At 25.4% G+C, this 13,845-nt stretch overlaps 1 protein-coding gene across 1 annotated transcript in view; it reads right to left on the bottom strand.

Annotated features, from left to right (window-relative positions):
* LOC114129343 (cell adhesion molecule Dscam2-like) overlaps nucleotides 1-13,845 on the bottom strand; it is a 264,488-nt gene that overhangs the window by 88,230 nt on the left and 162,413 nt on the right.

The raw sequence follows: 13,845 nt of genomic DNA, 5'->3' as shown, positions 1-13,845 counted from the left end.
AGGCAATATATCTGAAAGCATTGATTCTTTCTTAAAAAATTATAAAAGAGCAGCAATAATTAACGATTGGTCGGAAAACGAAAAATTTCAATATATTTCTATATATTTAGAAGGCACTGCTCTCACGTTCTATGACAATATTTTGGATACTTTTGAAAATATTCAATGGTCTGATTTTGAAAAAAAATTTAGATTAGAATTTGAACCTATTTTCCAAATTGATATGCTTAGATTAATACTCGAAAAACGTAAACAACTTCCTGATGAACAAAGCGTCTCTTACATTAATGAAGTAGAATCATTGTGTAGGCGAATCGACAAACATATGTCACAGGGAGAAATAGTAAGAAATATTTTTAAAGGTTTAAAGCCCGATATATTAAGATGTATAGGAATATTAGAAAATAAAACACTAGATGAATTAAAAAGAAATATTCGTAAATATGAACTCATAGAATTCATGACCATAGGAAGTATAAATAAAAGCCCATTTGAAATTGAATCAGAAATAATACAAAATAAAACACAAAAAATAAATACAATTGACATAATAAAAGATAATGAAATCAACAAATTACGTGACGAAATCGAAAATTTAAAAACAACTGTAGAGCAATTAATCTCATATCAGATAAATAATAACAAGCAACAAGAAATTTTTTTTAATAATATACATGAATTCACAAAAAATAATTCAACCCTTAGATATAATAATGATAACGATACCAACAATGATTATAACATTAACTATAAAAATAATAATTCAGCACATATAACATGTCAATTATGCAACAAATTTGGACATTCTGCAATAAATTGTCGCTCAACTAATAATGAGTATAAAACACCAAATGCAGAATTAAATACAACTGATAATTATTCCCCGTTAATTACAACGTCTCAAAAACAAATAATAAATAAAATCAACTTTATACCCAATGCTCCTAACACTAAAACTCGATTTCATTACCAACCTTATAATTACAGTAACTTCATAACCCAAAAAAGGCAATGTTCAATTTGCTTAAAAAACAATCATTCTGAAGATAAATGTTATTTCAAAGATAAACCACGCCTTGTATGCCAAATTTGTAATAAATTCGGACATTTGGCTAATAATTGTAGTTTATACGTAAATAAAACAAAAAAAGTAAAAGATCAGTTAAATCCAGTTGTTAGTATTAAAAACTTTACGGCAGGAGACATAATTCAAAAAGCAAATAAAATAGATAGTATATCAAATACATTGCACATAAATGCCATATTTAATGATAAATTAACACCAATAACAATTGACACGGGAGCAAACATATGCTGTATTAGACAAGAATTACTAACAAATGAATATACAATAATGCCTAGTGCAATGCAGCTATTAGGAGCGGATAATAAACCAATAAGTGCGATCGGTATAACCAAAATAAAAATCAATATTAACAATAAAAACTTCGATGTAGATATCCATGTAGTAACAAATTTATCCAGTTTAATTATACTTGGAAATGATTTCTTGATCAAAAACAATGCTTTAATTGATTTCAAAAACAATAATATTATCTTAAATAATAATATAAATACTCAATTGAAAATTAATGACACTAATACATTATATTGCACAAATAATACCAATAATATCAAAGAATTAAAAGGTAGTATATTTAACTGCCCAGATAACTTTGCGATAGCTCACTGTATATCTGCAGACCTTAAAATGAATAAGGGAATAACAAATTTAATATGCAAAGTATATGGCGATACTAGTCCACAACTTGCATTACAAGAATTAAATGTAGGAAACACCATACCCATAAACAATAACAATAAAACTATATTTCATTTAATAACAAAAAAACTATATTATCACAAGCCTAAATATGAAGATCTAAAAACTTCAGTTCATAACCTAAAACTTGAAGCTATAAGACTAAATATTTTAAAAATAGCAATACCCACCCTAATTTCAGGACCACACAAATTTAGCTGGTCTATAATAAAACAATTAATATATTCAGAATTTGAAAATACTAACATTGAAATATATATATATCACAAAGATGAAGAAAATATAACACAAAATTGGAAATCAAAAGAACACACTGAAATAATTAATAACATTCATACTTTTTTTAAAAATAGTAATAATAAAAATAAAATAAAAACAAACGACATGCAGCCTAAAAATAAAGCCTATAACATATTTTCTATGCATAAAACAAAAAATTTTCTCAGTGATGGAAACTGTCTAACAAATAACTTAAATACCAAAGATACGAAAAACAATGATAATATTATATAAATAATATCAAACCAAAACCATATATATAAAAAAATAATAATAATAAAAAAATTGACAGAATCCGCTAATACATTATTATATACAAAAATCACCAGATTCCATTAATTAAATTAGTTTAAGTTATTATAATTATATAATAAATATTTACAAAAGAAACATAATAGCATAGTTCAAAACTAGTATAAGTAAAATTAAAATTAGTAAGTCACAATTGTTTGTACATCAATACAAAAAATTGTAAAAAATAACTTAAGTTAAGTTAAAACATTAAGTCATAATTGTTTGTACCCACATCAAAAAAAAAAACTGTGTAAAAAATATAACATTAACTATTTATAAGTATAAGGTAAACCATGAGTGTTATTGCAATATATATAAAAAAAAAAAAAAAATGTAAAAAAAAAAATAACCTAATCTAAGTTAGTAAAAAAAATTAAGTTGATTGTTGTTTAATTAATTGTTTTATTTTTCAACAATTAATAATTGTTTAAAAAAAAAAAAAAAAAAAAATGTTAAAAAAAAAATTAACCCTAACTTATCAGTAGTTTAAGTTAAACCACAATTGTTTATACACAAATAAAAAAAAAAAAAAAAAAAAATGTAAAAATTCTTTTAACCCTAACTAACCAGTAGTATAAGTTAAGTCACAGCTATTTATACCCAAATCAAAAAAGAAATTGTAAAAAAATTTTTTAACCCCAACTAATCAATAGTTTAAGTTAAACCACATTTGTTTATACCCAAATCAAAAAAAAATGTAAAAAACATTAACCCTAACTAACCAATAGTATAAGTTAAACCACAATTGTCATTGCAATTAATAAAAAAAAAAAAAAAAAATGTAAAGAACAAACAACCTAATATAAGTTATAAACTAACCTTAGTTAAGTTAATATAAGTATAGAAAGACCATTCCTAAGACAGATATAAATAATACTAAAACAGAAATAAAAATAAATAAACAACAAAGAAACTATAATAAAATACAAAAAATTCAAATTAGACAAATTATTATTAAGACACAATCAAGACTTATCATATAAAAAATAAACGTAGATAGAATATAGAAAAATATATATATATAGAGTCATTTACTATTATTAGACATAAGCTCTAGCTAATAAGTTAGAATACAAAATTAGAAATTAAGCAATAACAAGAGAATGTACAATTTTTAATATCATATTATGTCAAACAAATAAAATTGTAAAGCAATCATTATAATCCACCAGTTAGAAAATTCAAATTCACAAATAAAAAAATTTTTTTTTTTAAATTAACACAATTAGAGCAATATTGGAATAGGAGTGGAAGAAAACTCAAGCCTCAAATTTGCACTCACGCTATTCCAATATCACATGTACAAGCTCTAATCATATTATCATTAACCCTTTAATTTTGTATAAAACAAAAATAAAACATTACCCGTTTGCTTTATATTACAACTTTTAAACTTTAACTTTTGAATTTTAATTTTTTCTCTTTCTCTAAAATCTCAATTATTGTATCACGCTGACACTCTACCACGAGTGGTGTTGTGAGGGCACAACACAAAAAAGCGTAGGGTGGATGTAATGATATGCTCGATTCTACATATCATGAATTTTGTAAATCCGTTATTTTCATTCAATAAAATATATAACGGTCAAGTTGTCGCACGCATGTAATAAAATCTAAAATAACCCCAATAAATCAAGTCACTGGTGATTGGAACGATTCCTATTATCTAGTCACGTACAGGACACTGTACGGGATTATAACGGCGCAGCGCAACACATGCAACTTCTTTCATGTGCCGCCGGAGACAGGGGATGGTCCGGTCGGGGTCGCTTTCACCAGGGAAAAGGACGATTTTCTTTGGGGACACCGACTCCTTTGATCGGACCGCCGATGGCTCTGGCGGGCCTGACCGAAATCGTCTCCTCTCATCAGTGCATGAGCACCCTCCATAGTGAGAAGTGCATGAGCACCACCCAGACAGACAAGTGCAGGAGCACAGCTGAATTTCTCACAACCACTCAAAGGACATTGCCTGCGATAACTTTGCTGTTTCTTTTTCATATAACGAAATTTGTCAAAGTGTTAAATTATTTCTTTCTTGAGTGATAAAAAAATTAATAAACTACATCCTTGTCACGTCGACCACAACCAGAGACAGCTGCGGACAAGGTAAGGTGCATGCGCACCCACATTTAAATAATAATAGCATTGTAGAGTTTACTTGATCGTTCTCGAAGCTCGACCTCGAGAACCCTCCGACCATCAGGAGGAAGGTAATTCCGCAAATTTAGAGTAATAAAATATAGGCTAAAATAATCAATAGACTTCTAATAACTTACAAATATATTTGAGGCAATCATTCAAGGCTTGTGTCCCTTGTGGTTGCCGATACAATTTATTCTAATTACTTCAATTAAAACAAAACTATTACTTTCATAAAAATAAAAATATTAATTAACATATTAATATTTTTACTTTTACTAATATTTATATTTTTAATTACTATATTATTAATTTCTTTATTTTTGCGTTATTACAGTAGTATGTCACTATACAGTACTGACAGAAAAAAAGATAATATCACTCAATTTGTAAAATGTATAGTTCATTAAAATCTAACTTATTTTTTGCTCTTATTGATTTTATTCTAAAAATATTAATTTTATCTTACCATTATACTCGATTCACTAGTTATAATAATATAATGTTTAAGCGTTGGTAAATGTTCAAAGATGTTTTTGTACGATAGTAATAACCACGTCTTGTCATTTGATTTACAATCTTCGTTAAAATCTACATGGTACGCTTAACCTCTTTTCTTCAATTGAGAAAATATATTGGACTGTTTACGCATGCAGACAACATATTTGTGTCTTGGTAAACATTGAATTATGTACCTTCAGGCTAAATTCTACGGATAAAAGTGTCCACAAACGTCAGGGAATTGCTTATTATTATACGCATCACAGTAGTCCGTACAAAACACAATATTATACGGTCTTTAAAATATTCATTTTTTCAAGTCTTGAATCTTGTTATCCTTTAGAAAGAAAATATCAATATTCATCAATTCACTATGTGATACGTATACCAAAGAAAAATCAATTATTATTCTAAATTGTTCATACTGAGTATTTCACTTTTGGTATCGTCAATATATCAGTTCCTATATTTATGAATTAGAAAAATAAAAAAGAATTCATAATATACATCATCAAATAAGTTACAATTAATACGTTATAACTATTAATGACAAAAATAAACTAGAAACTAATGGAACGTATGATAAAAAAAAAAAAAAATTAGTGCACAGTATATTAATTGTTAAATATTCTAAATGAATTTTCCATAATGTTTAACTAACCTGGAATTCAGGTAGAATTAATAGAATGTTATAGGAAAAAAACAGAAAAATACAATAAATTATTAACGATAATTGTGCACTAGATATTTCATCGTTTTTTCTACAGTGCAATATTAAAACTTTACAATTGTATTATGAAACATTGTACAATCAATTTCCAAATAAACCATCCACGATATAGATTTCATGATCTTATATTGTATCGAAAACTATTTTCCAATGACTCCAAACCATATAATATTATTTTGAAACCGATAGCTTCCTAGAAGTCCTGCTTAGAATCAAATTACTGCATGTTGGAAAATGAACTTGAACTATATTCTGCCGTGAAAACCTTTGTAAGAGAATCGCAATACTTAGGTTTTAATGGACAGTATTTTCTTATGATACTCATAGATATTATACCAGACTTATACCTTTATTACATAATACTAGAAATTGTCATGACATTACATTTTTGTAAATCCTTGCAAGATATGCATTCAAAGATAAAAAACAAAAATTATGTAAATCTATTTCTCAATAATTTTTTGGAATATACAGCTGGATATATATTATGTACAACAAATAATTCACGCAGTATGGCCTATCCATAAAAGAAAATAATAAAAATACAACAGTGAATCGATATGAAACAATGCGTACACAGATGCGATAATATAATAATTGAATTGAATAGAACAAAAAACATGGAAACTTTGGTAAAAAATTCTAGTTGTGAACAAAAAATCTACAATGAAGAATGATATACCCAGGTACAGTATTATAATGATATCAAGGAATCATTTTTTTTTATGTTTCAGGCAAGTAAAAGTTGTTTTGTAAAATATTATTATATGGCGGAATTCGATTAAGGCTGAAATTTTCGAATTGTAAACGAAAATAATTGCTTTTGTCATTTTTATAAGAAATAATAATTATTTAAATTGTATTATTTATTTTCAGTAGAAATATCAAAAGGCGAACATTTTTTTTTAACTCCAAGAAAAAGATAATAGATTTTGAATAAAGAACACAATACGTAATATTCTCAGAACAACTTCAATTTTTCAAATAATGGAATTTCAATAATAAAGTCAACTTAATTTAAGCTTTGAACATAGAAGACGAGAAAGTGTGAGTTTTATTTCTTTTTTGAGTAATTAAATACTAAACGAACTTAATCCCGTTGGAAATGAGGACAGAATATTCAACTAAAAGCCGATTGCTGATTACGAAAAATTAGAAATATTCAAAATTATTCAAAAAATATGTAATACTTTTTTTCGAAATAAAAGAATAGTATATAATTTAATGAAAATATTGCACTTGCCATTCCCATTTGTGTGAATGTAGTATATTAAAAATATTTAAGAAAGGGAAAAACCATGTATCCCACCATATTTTTATTTTATTTTTTTTCGAACTATTTTTATTTATTTTTTTAATTCACGCTTATATAATATATCATAGTTTAACATAAATATAAAAGTAAAATTTAACAGAAAACACTAAGTTGATCAGTTTTCTTACTTATGTATAAAAATACAATTTTCAATTTTGAGTAAAAGCCAATTTGGTACACGATCTATTTCACCAAGAGATATGATATTTGTAAATTTCTGATCTGGGTTTTTTAGTGCTGTTATTTCTATAATATTTTTAATATTTTTGATAAAACAGTCACGTACGTCGATTAGGGAATGACTCGTCTTTTATACCACCTGTGTGATATCATCCTAAAATTAAATATTAAAGTCTTAGATATTATGTTCAATTCTTACAATTTACTAGTAAGATATATATTGACGTAAAACAAAACCAAATTCGTTTACAGTTGTCTATTTATTTATATAATACAAATTATATGTACGTGTGCGGTGATTATTTTTTTTGTGAAAACTATATCGTATCAATGTATTCAAAACCTTAAATTTGTTTTGTGTTATAGTTTGTATACTCATTTGAAAATATACCACTAACTTACATAATATGTTATAAGAAATACTATTAAGTATTACCTTTTTTAAAAATATTTTGTATTATATATAAATTATACATATTCGATGTATGTAGTGTAAATAAATTATTACCTGTAATAATAGTCTATCTTATTATATGAACATAATATATGTAGTGATCAAAAATTCGATGAATAGAAATCGAGAAAAAATCATCGGTATCGAGTTAACATTTTTGTATGAAGATATGTATATGATATATTAATAATTGAGAACGTTTCTGTATATATTTTAGTTATACGATATTTTATCGTTAGACCAGAAGATATCTACAACTCTTCGATTGATTAAAACGTGAATTCATCTTTAAAATATTGTATTTCCTATAAGTTTTAGAAGGGCAAATGTATTATTAATATGAACGATTTTATTTTCAGAAACATTACTCATATTTGTATTTATGTTATATACCCAAACATGAATCTTTTACGTAAAGCAAGTCATCAAAGGAAATATTATTATACAAGCGTTTTCATTTCTCATATGAAATATTATATACTATTAGTTATATTTTTCCTAAATTTATTATAAAAATACGAGAGTTCAAAATGTCGGTAAATATTTGTTTATGCTCTGAAATATTTTGGTTTATTAAAGTGATTGAACTATAAACATACACACACATAACACACTCGATATAAATATTTGACTATGGTAAAATTTATATAAAAGTAAAATATATAGTTAATAGTTAAAGTATATTTGAATACAATTTTATATCAATGTCAAAAATTACTAAAACGTTTCAAGTAAAAACTGATGTGGACACTGCATATATTTTAAAAAGCCTTCAAATGTGGGACGGACAGGCTATCGTTCGTCATACTAATTTATATCTAAAACAATTTATTCACGTTAACCGATGGTAGTGCATCTTAGATGGAATCCTAATCCGAATGCTCCCGAACTCGAGAGTCAGAACAATAATCGAACCATTATAAAGATTTAGAGTTTTCTATGAAAAAGTTTGTGAAGAAAATCGAAATCTTCTGACATAAACTTATAATGGTCGATCAGAATTTTGCTGCTCAGAGTTTGTGAATTAAACGTAATTACGGTAACCTATATGATGAACGTTTAGATATATTAAAAAGTATGTTAGTATATAAGCCATATCAGCTTGAAGTAAACTTTTCCTTTTTAAATAATAATATATAACTTGTTACGTTATAAACTTTGAGTGTAAAAATTTCGTACAGAAATTGACATCTAAGATGTTATTTTTAGTACCTATATTGTGTCAAAGGTATAATGTATATGGTTTTGTTTTTCTATATGTTTTAAAATACGAACTGAATACTCTTAACGTTTTGTACGTGGTCATTTTGTCCACGCTAATAACTATATGACCGGCAAAGGAGAACATGTAATCTATAATAATTGGTATTCGAAATACACCGGCCACGATGTTACATGGTAAGTTTGTACGATTGTAATATAAATATATATACATAATATTAAGGTATCTATAGTAAAGTTGGTTACAATTTAAATATGTAATTTGGTTCAAATTCGAACTGTTTATGTCTATAAGAAATAATAAAGTTTATATATATATATATATATATATTTTAAATATGTTAGGTATCTTATGAACTAGGTACTTGTGATAAATATAATGTTTAACGAGAAAATAAATATTTAGTGAACATTTAAAGTTTCCATGACTATTGGTTTTTAAATTATAACAAAATAAAGAAATAATATTTTGTCGATAACCGGTTTAGCGTAAAAATTACAGTTTTTCCAAATTATTTTTATTTTTATTTTTCCATGTTTTTTTGAGAATTTTTAACTATATTCTTTACTAAAATACCATTCAAATCAAATTTTGTATCCAAAAACAATTACCAAAGTTTAAAATTAAATTACTTAACTTGTCACCAAAATATCACGATGAACACAAAAGAAAAAAAATACTTACAAATACAATCAATACATTCATCACTTTATTCAAAATTTTTATCTTCCTCGGTGTATATTGTTTGGAAATTAGACTACTTAATAAATGGGAATCGATAAATACTTTATTACTAACAATGGCCATAATTTATATTATTATTTAAAAGTTGATTTTAATTATAATGATAGTATAAAATATAGAATAAACTTCACGTTCATTTAATTAATTGTTGAGTATAAATGTTTGTATTAATAAATAATACATAAAAATTATTAATTGAAATAATGAATAAATAAATATTATAGTACAAGACTTTTCCAAAAGACTAAAACAAAGAAAAACATGAATGTTTATGAAAAAAAAAAAACATAATGATATTGGAATACTATTTATAGGCGTCTAAAATAATCAAAGTTCACCATTTATTAACTTATTTTACTAAAACAATTTTTTTTTTTATTATTTATGTATGGTGTGGTATTATGTCATTAAATTATTTATACAGATAATAATTGTTTCATTATTTTTTTAAATTTTTTTTTTGTATATTTTAGAGATTTAATATTTATAGAAGTACACAAATAATACAATACATTTTACACTGAAAATTAACTCAACCTCATCTAATATGACATGATTATTTCAAGTTTAAAATAATTAGTAAATAATATGTATTTATTTACATCATTTTAAGTTATTACTAGTATTGTAACATAATATTTTTTTACTTTTAATATACGAGTACAAAAATCAATTTTAATATCAGTAATTTTATTGTAACTTTTAAGTATATGATATATTAAACTGGGACGATTAGAGAATGGATTAAAATATTGTTGGTTATTCTCATGACACTTTTTATTTATATTAATTTAAAGATTTCTAAAATCGTTATTACGCTTTGATGTGATGAGTATTTGTCTTTAATGTAATCACTAATCACTTTGTACCATGTTTTTGATATTTAATATTTTATTTATATATTTATTGTACCTCACATGTATAGTGACTGTATAATGTATACTGTATAATATTATTCATACAATAATAATAATTTAAACAAACAATATTTTAATATCAGTATTTTGTTTATCTTATCATTTTAATAAGTACCATCCAGTTGAGGAGTCACATATTCCAGTTTATTATAAAGGACTTTAAAATATGCATACAAACCCACAGACACAGGGATATAATATATTACATTTTTACTTTTATCTCATCTCCCCCGAGGTTTCAATAATAATTGTATACCGATGACCGAACTCAGTTTAGCTTTTAGAGTAGTTTTTTGACTATTCGATAAGTACCTATATATGATAAAAATAATAACGAACAGACATAAATCTAAAATCTATTGATAATAATATGTGTTATATTATTAAGTTAATTTAAGTCGATTGGCACGTGTGTTTTTATCCCAAGTGTACATTAACAAGCATACAAATCAGCCATAAATTGTACACGAATATCTTTGTATTATAGTATTGATAATAATATTATGATACCGTTAAGTACGTATACTAAAATGTATAATGATATGAACGGAACGTTCGGAAGTCACCGGCGACAACTGAACGTCTGATTCACGTGACGGCGACGACGTTATCTTATGTTAAATTACACACAAAAATCATTGTCGATAACACCGAAACGTATGTTCGGACGTCGCCAGTTGAGACGTTTCGCGAGCACGCGTGGAGATACCGTTATTATTGTTACGACAGTCAAGCGCGCTTTTCCAGAAAAACCTCTTCAAGTGCAAAACGCATTTTCTACACGACACTCGAAAAATACCATTTTGGTCTTTATTACTGTTAAATCTTTTTATTGTTTGAAAATCGCGTGTAGTTCGGTCATATTCAGCCGTTATTATTGTATAAACAGGCAGTCGAGTGATTTTTGTACAGACCATACGTTAGCTCTCCGTCGCTATCCCACACGTTGAAATCGATCGGAATTTAAATTTAACTTGCACGGGTATAGGTTTCCCTATAGAATAACTCGAACTGACATAGGAATTTACATATTATCAGTTTTTGTTGTATACTGCGACCTTATCGTACGCGAATGCCACGGTGAATTATCGAACACTAGAAACCACAATTATCGCATGTTGGATCTTGGAGGAGGGTCGAAATACGTTTAATTGACAATCGAATACAGTATAAACTTGGATTGTGAATGCCCACGAGCATGCATCACATTGTCTACACAACTTATATCAGCAGAAATGTAATCAACAAATCTTTTAATTGCATTAAATTGACTAATGAAACTAATATGAATTATAATAATTTACCTTTATAACTGTAATACTTTGCGTACAAACATATACAATGATGCATAAACGTTCATCTATTTATATTATTATATAGAACGAGCAAATGTGTTAACTTTTTTTTGTAATAAAAACCATATAGTACATAAGTTTGTAGTATGAACATATTATACGGTTAAGCTTTTCTCAAAATAATAACTAACCACACAAAACTACTTCTGACACACTGATAATTATTATATTTTTCTGAGTTCAAATTGTATTAGGCTAAAAACATAACGATATGAATTGGGTGACATAAAAAGAAGTGTTACGAATTCAACAATAATTATTCAAAGTTAAAATTGAAATTAAAATCGCATAATTTATTAAAAAAAATATAGATTCCATGTCATTATTTATATAAGAATATTGTGATGAAATAATCATTGATAGTTCACGTTGTAGCAAACAATATAAAACCAATCAAGATAAAAATTAAATTGTCTTTTTCTAATGTGGTTTTTAATTAATTTAGCACACTATTTCGTAAATAATCAGTGCAATATATTAAAAATATGTATTATTACCATAGCTTATATTATTATAATATATTACATTAATTGATTATCATTATTATTGTTATAATATTGTTCTTATAATTGAATAACCTAACTTGATATACAGTGCCTAATAATTATCCAGTATATTATAAGTTATCACGGATATATAAAATACATAGTATAACGATATATTATTATTATTAAGTCCAAGTTCGAATCAAATACCTCATAATATATTTAAAAAAAAATTTAATTTAAAATTATAAAATAAATGATAAAATCAAAAACAATGATTGCATTTTAGTTATATCTTATAATATATGACTCTAATTTATCGAAAATATTTTATAAGTTTCGTTTGATGTTAAAATTATCTTATAACATTTTTATGTAGTACAATATTATTCACGAAACTATTAGTTGTAATAGATAATTTTCGATTACAATAGTTGTTATGACGGATATGGAAATGAATATTGCATTTTTGAACATAAAGAAATAATAAACTGTTTGATTAAAATTATTATTTTTATAATATGATTAAAATAAATATACTTAAGTATTTGAAAATAAATCTTCCTAGATATTGTTTTATAAGATAGCACTTTATACATGTATAAATCCATTAATTTTATGTTTATAATTTATATCTTGTCCAGGAAATCGTTAGGAATATATTTCACAATCCTTTATATAGGTATAGAATATTTTTTCTTATAACATTCAAGTTTATAGTAAATAAAGGAAACTATTTAAATGATGTGTATAAATTGAAAAAAATATACCGCATAGGCGTACTGTTTATAAGTCACTTTAAACGAAAAAAATGTATCTTTTATAGAGAGTTGATGGTTTAAACTTTTTTTTTTTAGTTCGGTTCATGGAAAGTATTTCGGACCAGAGATCATAAAGTTCGTTTTAAAAGTAAAACGTAAAAGTTTTACGTAAAAATAAATTGTTTTCTTCTCGAACGATTCGCCATAAAAGTTTATTTGAATAATCGGAAGGTGGTTTTTGGGTGCATAACTTTTGAACCTCAGCATTTTATAGTTAATGAAAATCTCTTTTTAATGAATCAATGCAAAAAATCATAAATTAATATTTTTCCTTTCAATTATAGTATTAATATATACAACCGATTGTTGTTTCATCGCAACTGCAACATTTGTTTTCGTTCATTGTATACTTCTAAGACGATTAAGATAACTAACATAAACTTCTTACATTTTTCGAATTGTTTTACCTTATTAATTATTTAGTTTGCGGTACAAATATTAATACCTTAAGATGTTCTCTTTTCTAAAACTTTGGAATAATATTTTTCGTTTTTGCTGTAATTTTATTAGAGTGTTAATTGCTTTTGGGGTTTTTAGTATATTTTTAAGGTCGTAATTGATAGAATATTTTTGTTGTTTTTTTTATTAGGTAATTTACTGTAGAAACTATCTTTATAATATGC

The sequence above is a fragment of the Aphis gossypii genome, chromosome X (genome assembly GCF_020184175.1).
Source record: "Aphis gossypii isolate Hap1 chromosome X, ASM2018417v2, whole genome shotgun sequence".
Lineage (NCBI taxonomy): Eukaryota > Metazoa > Arthropoda > Insecta > Hemiptera > Aphididae > Aphis > Aphis gossypii.
Note: the sequence above shows the minus strand (reverse complement) of the source record. Positions and strands in the feature narration are given on the sequence as shown.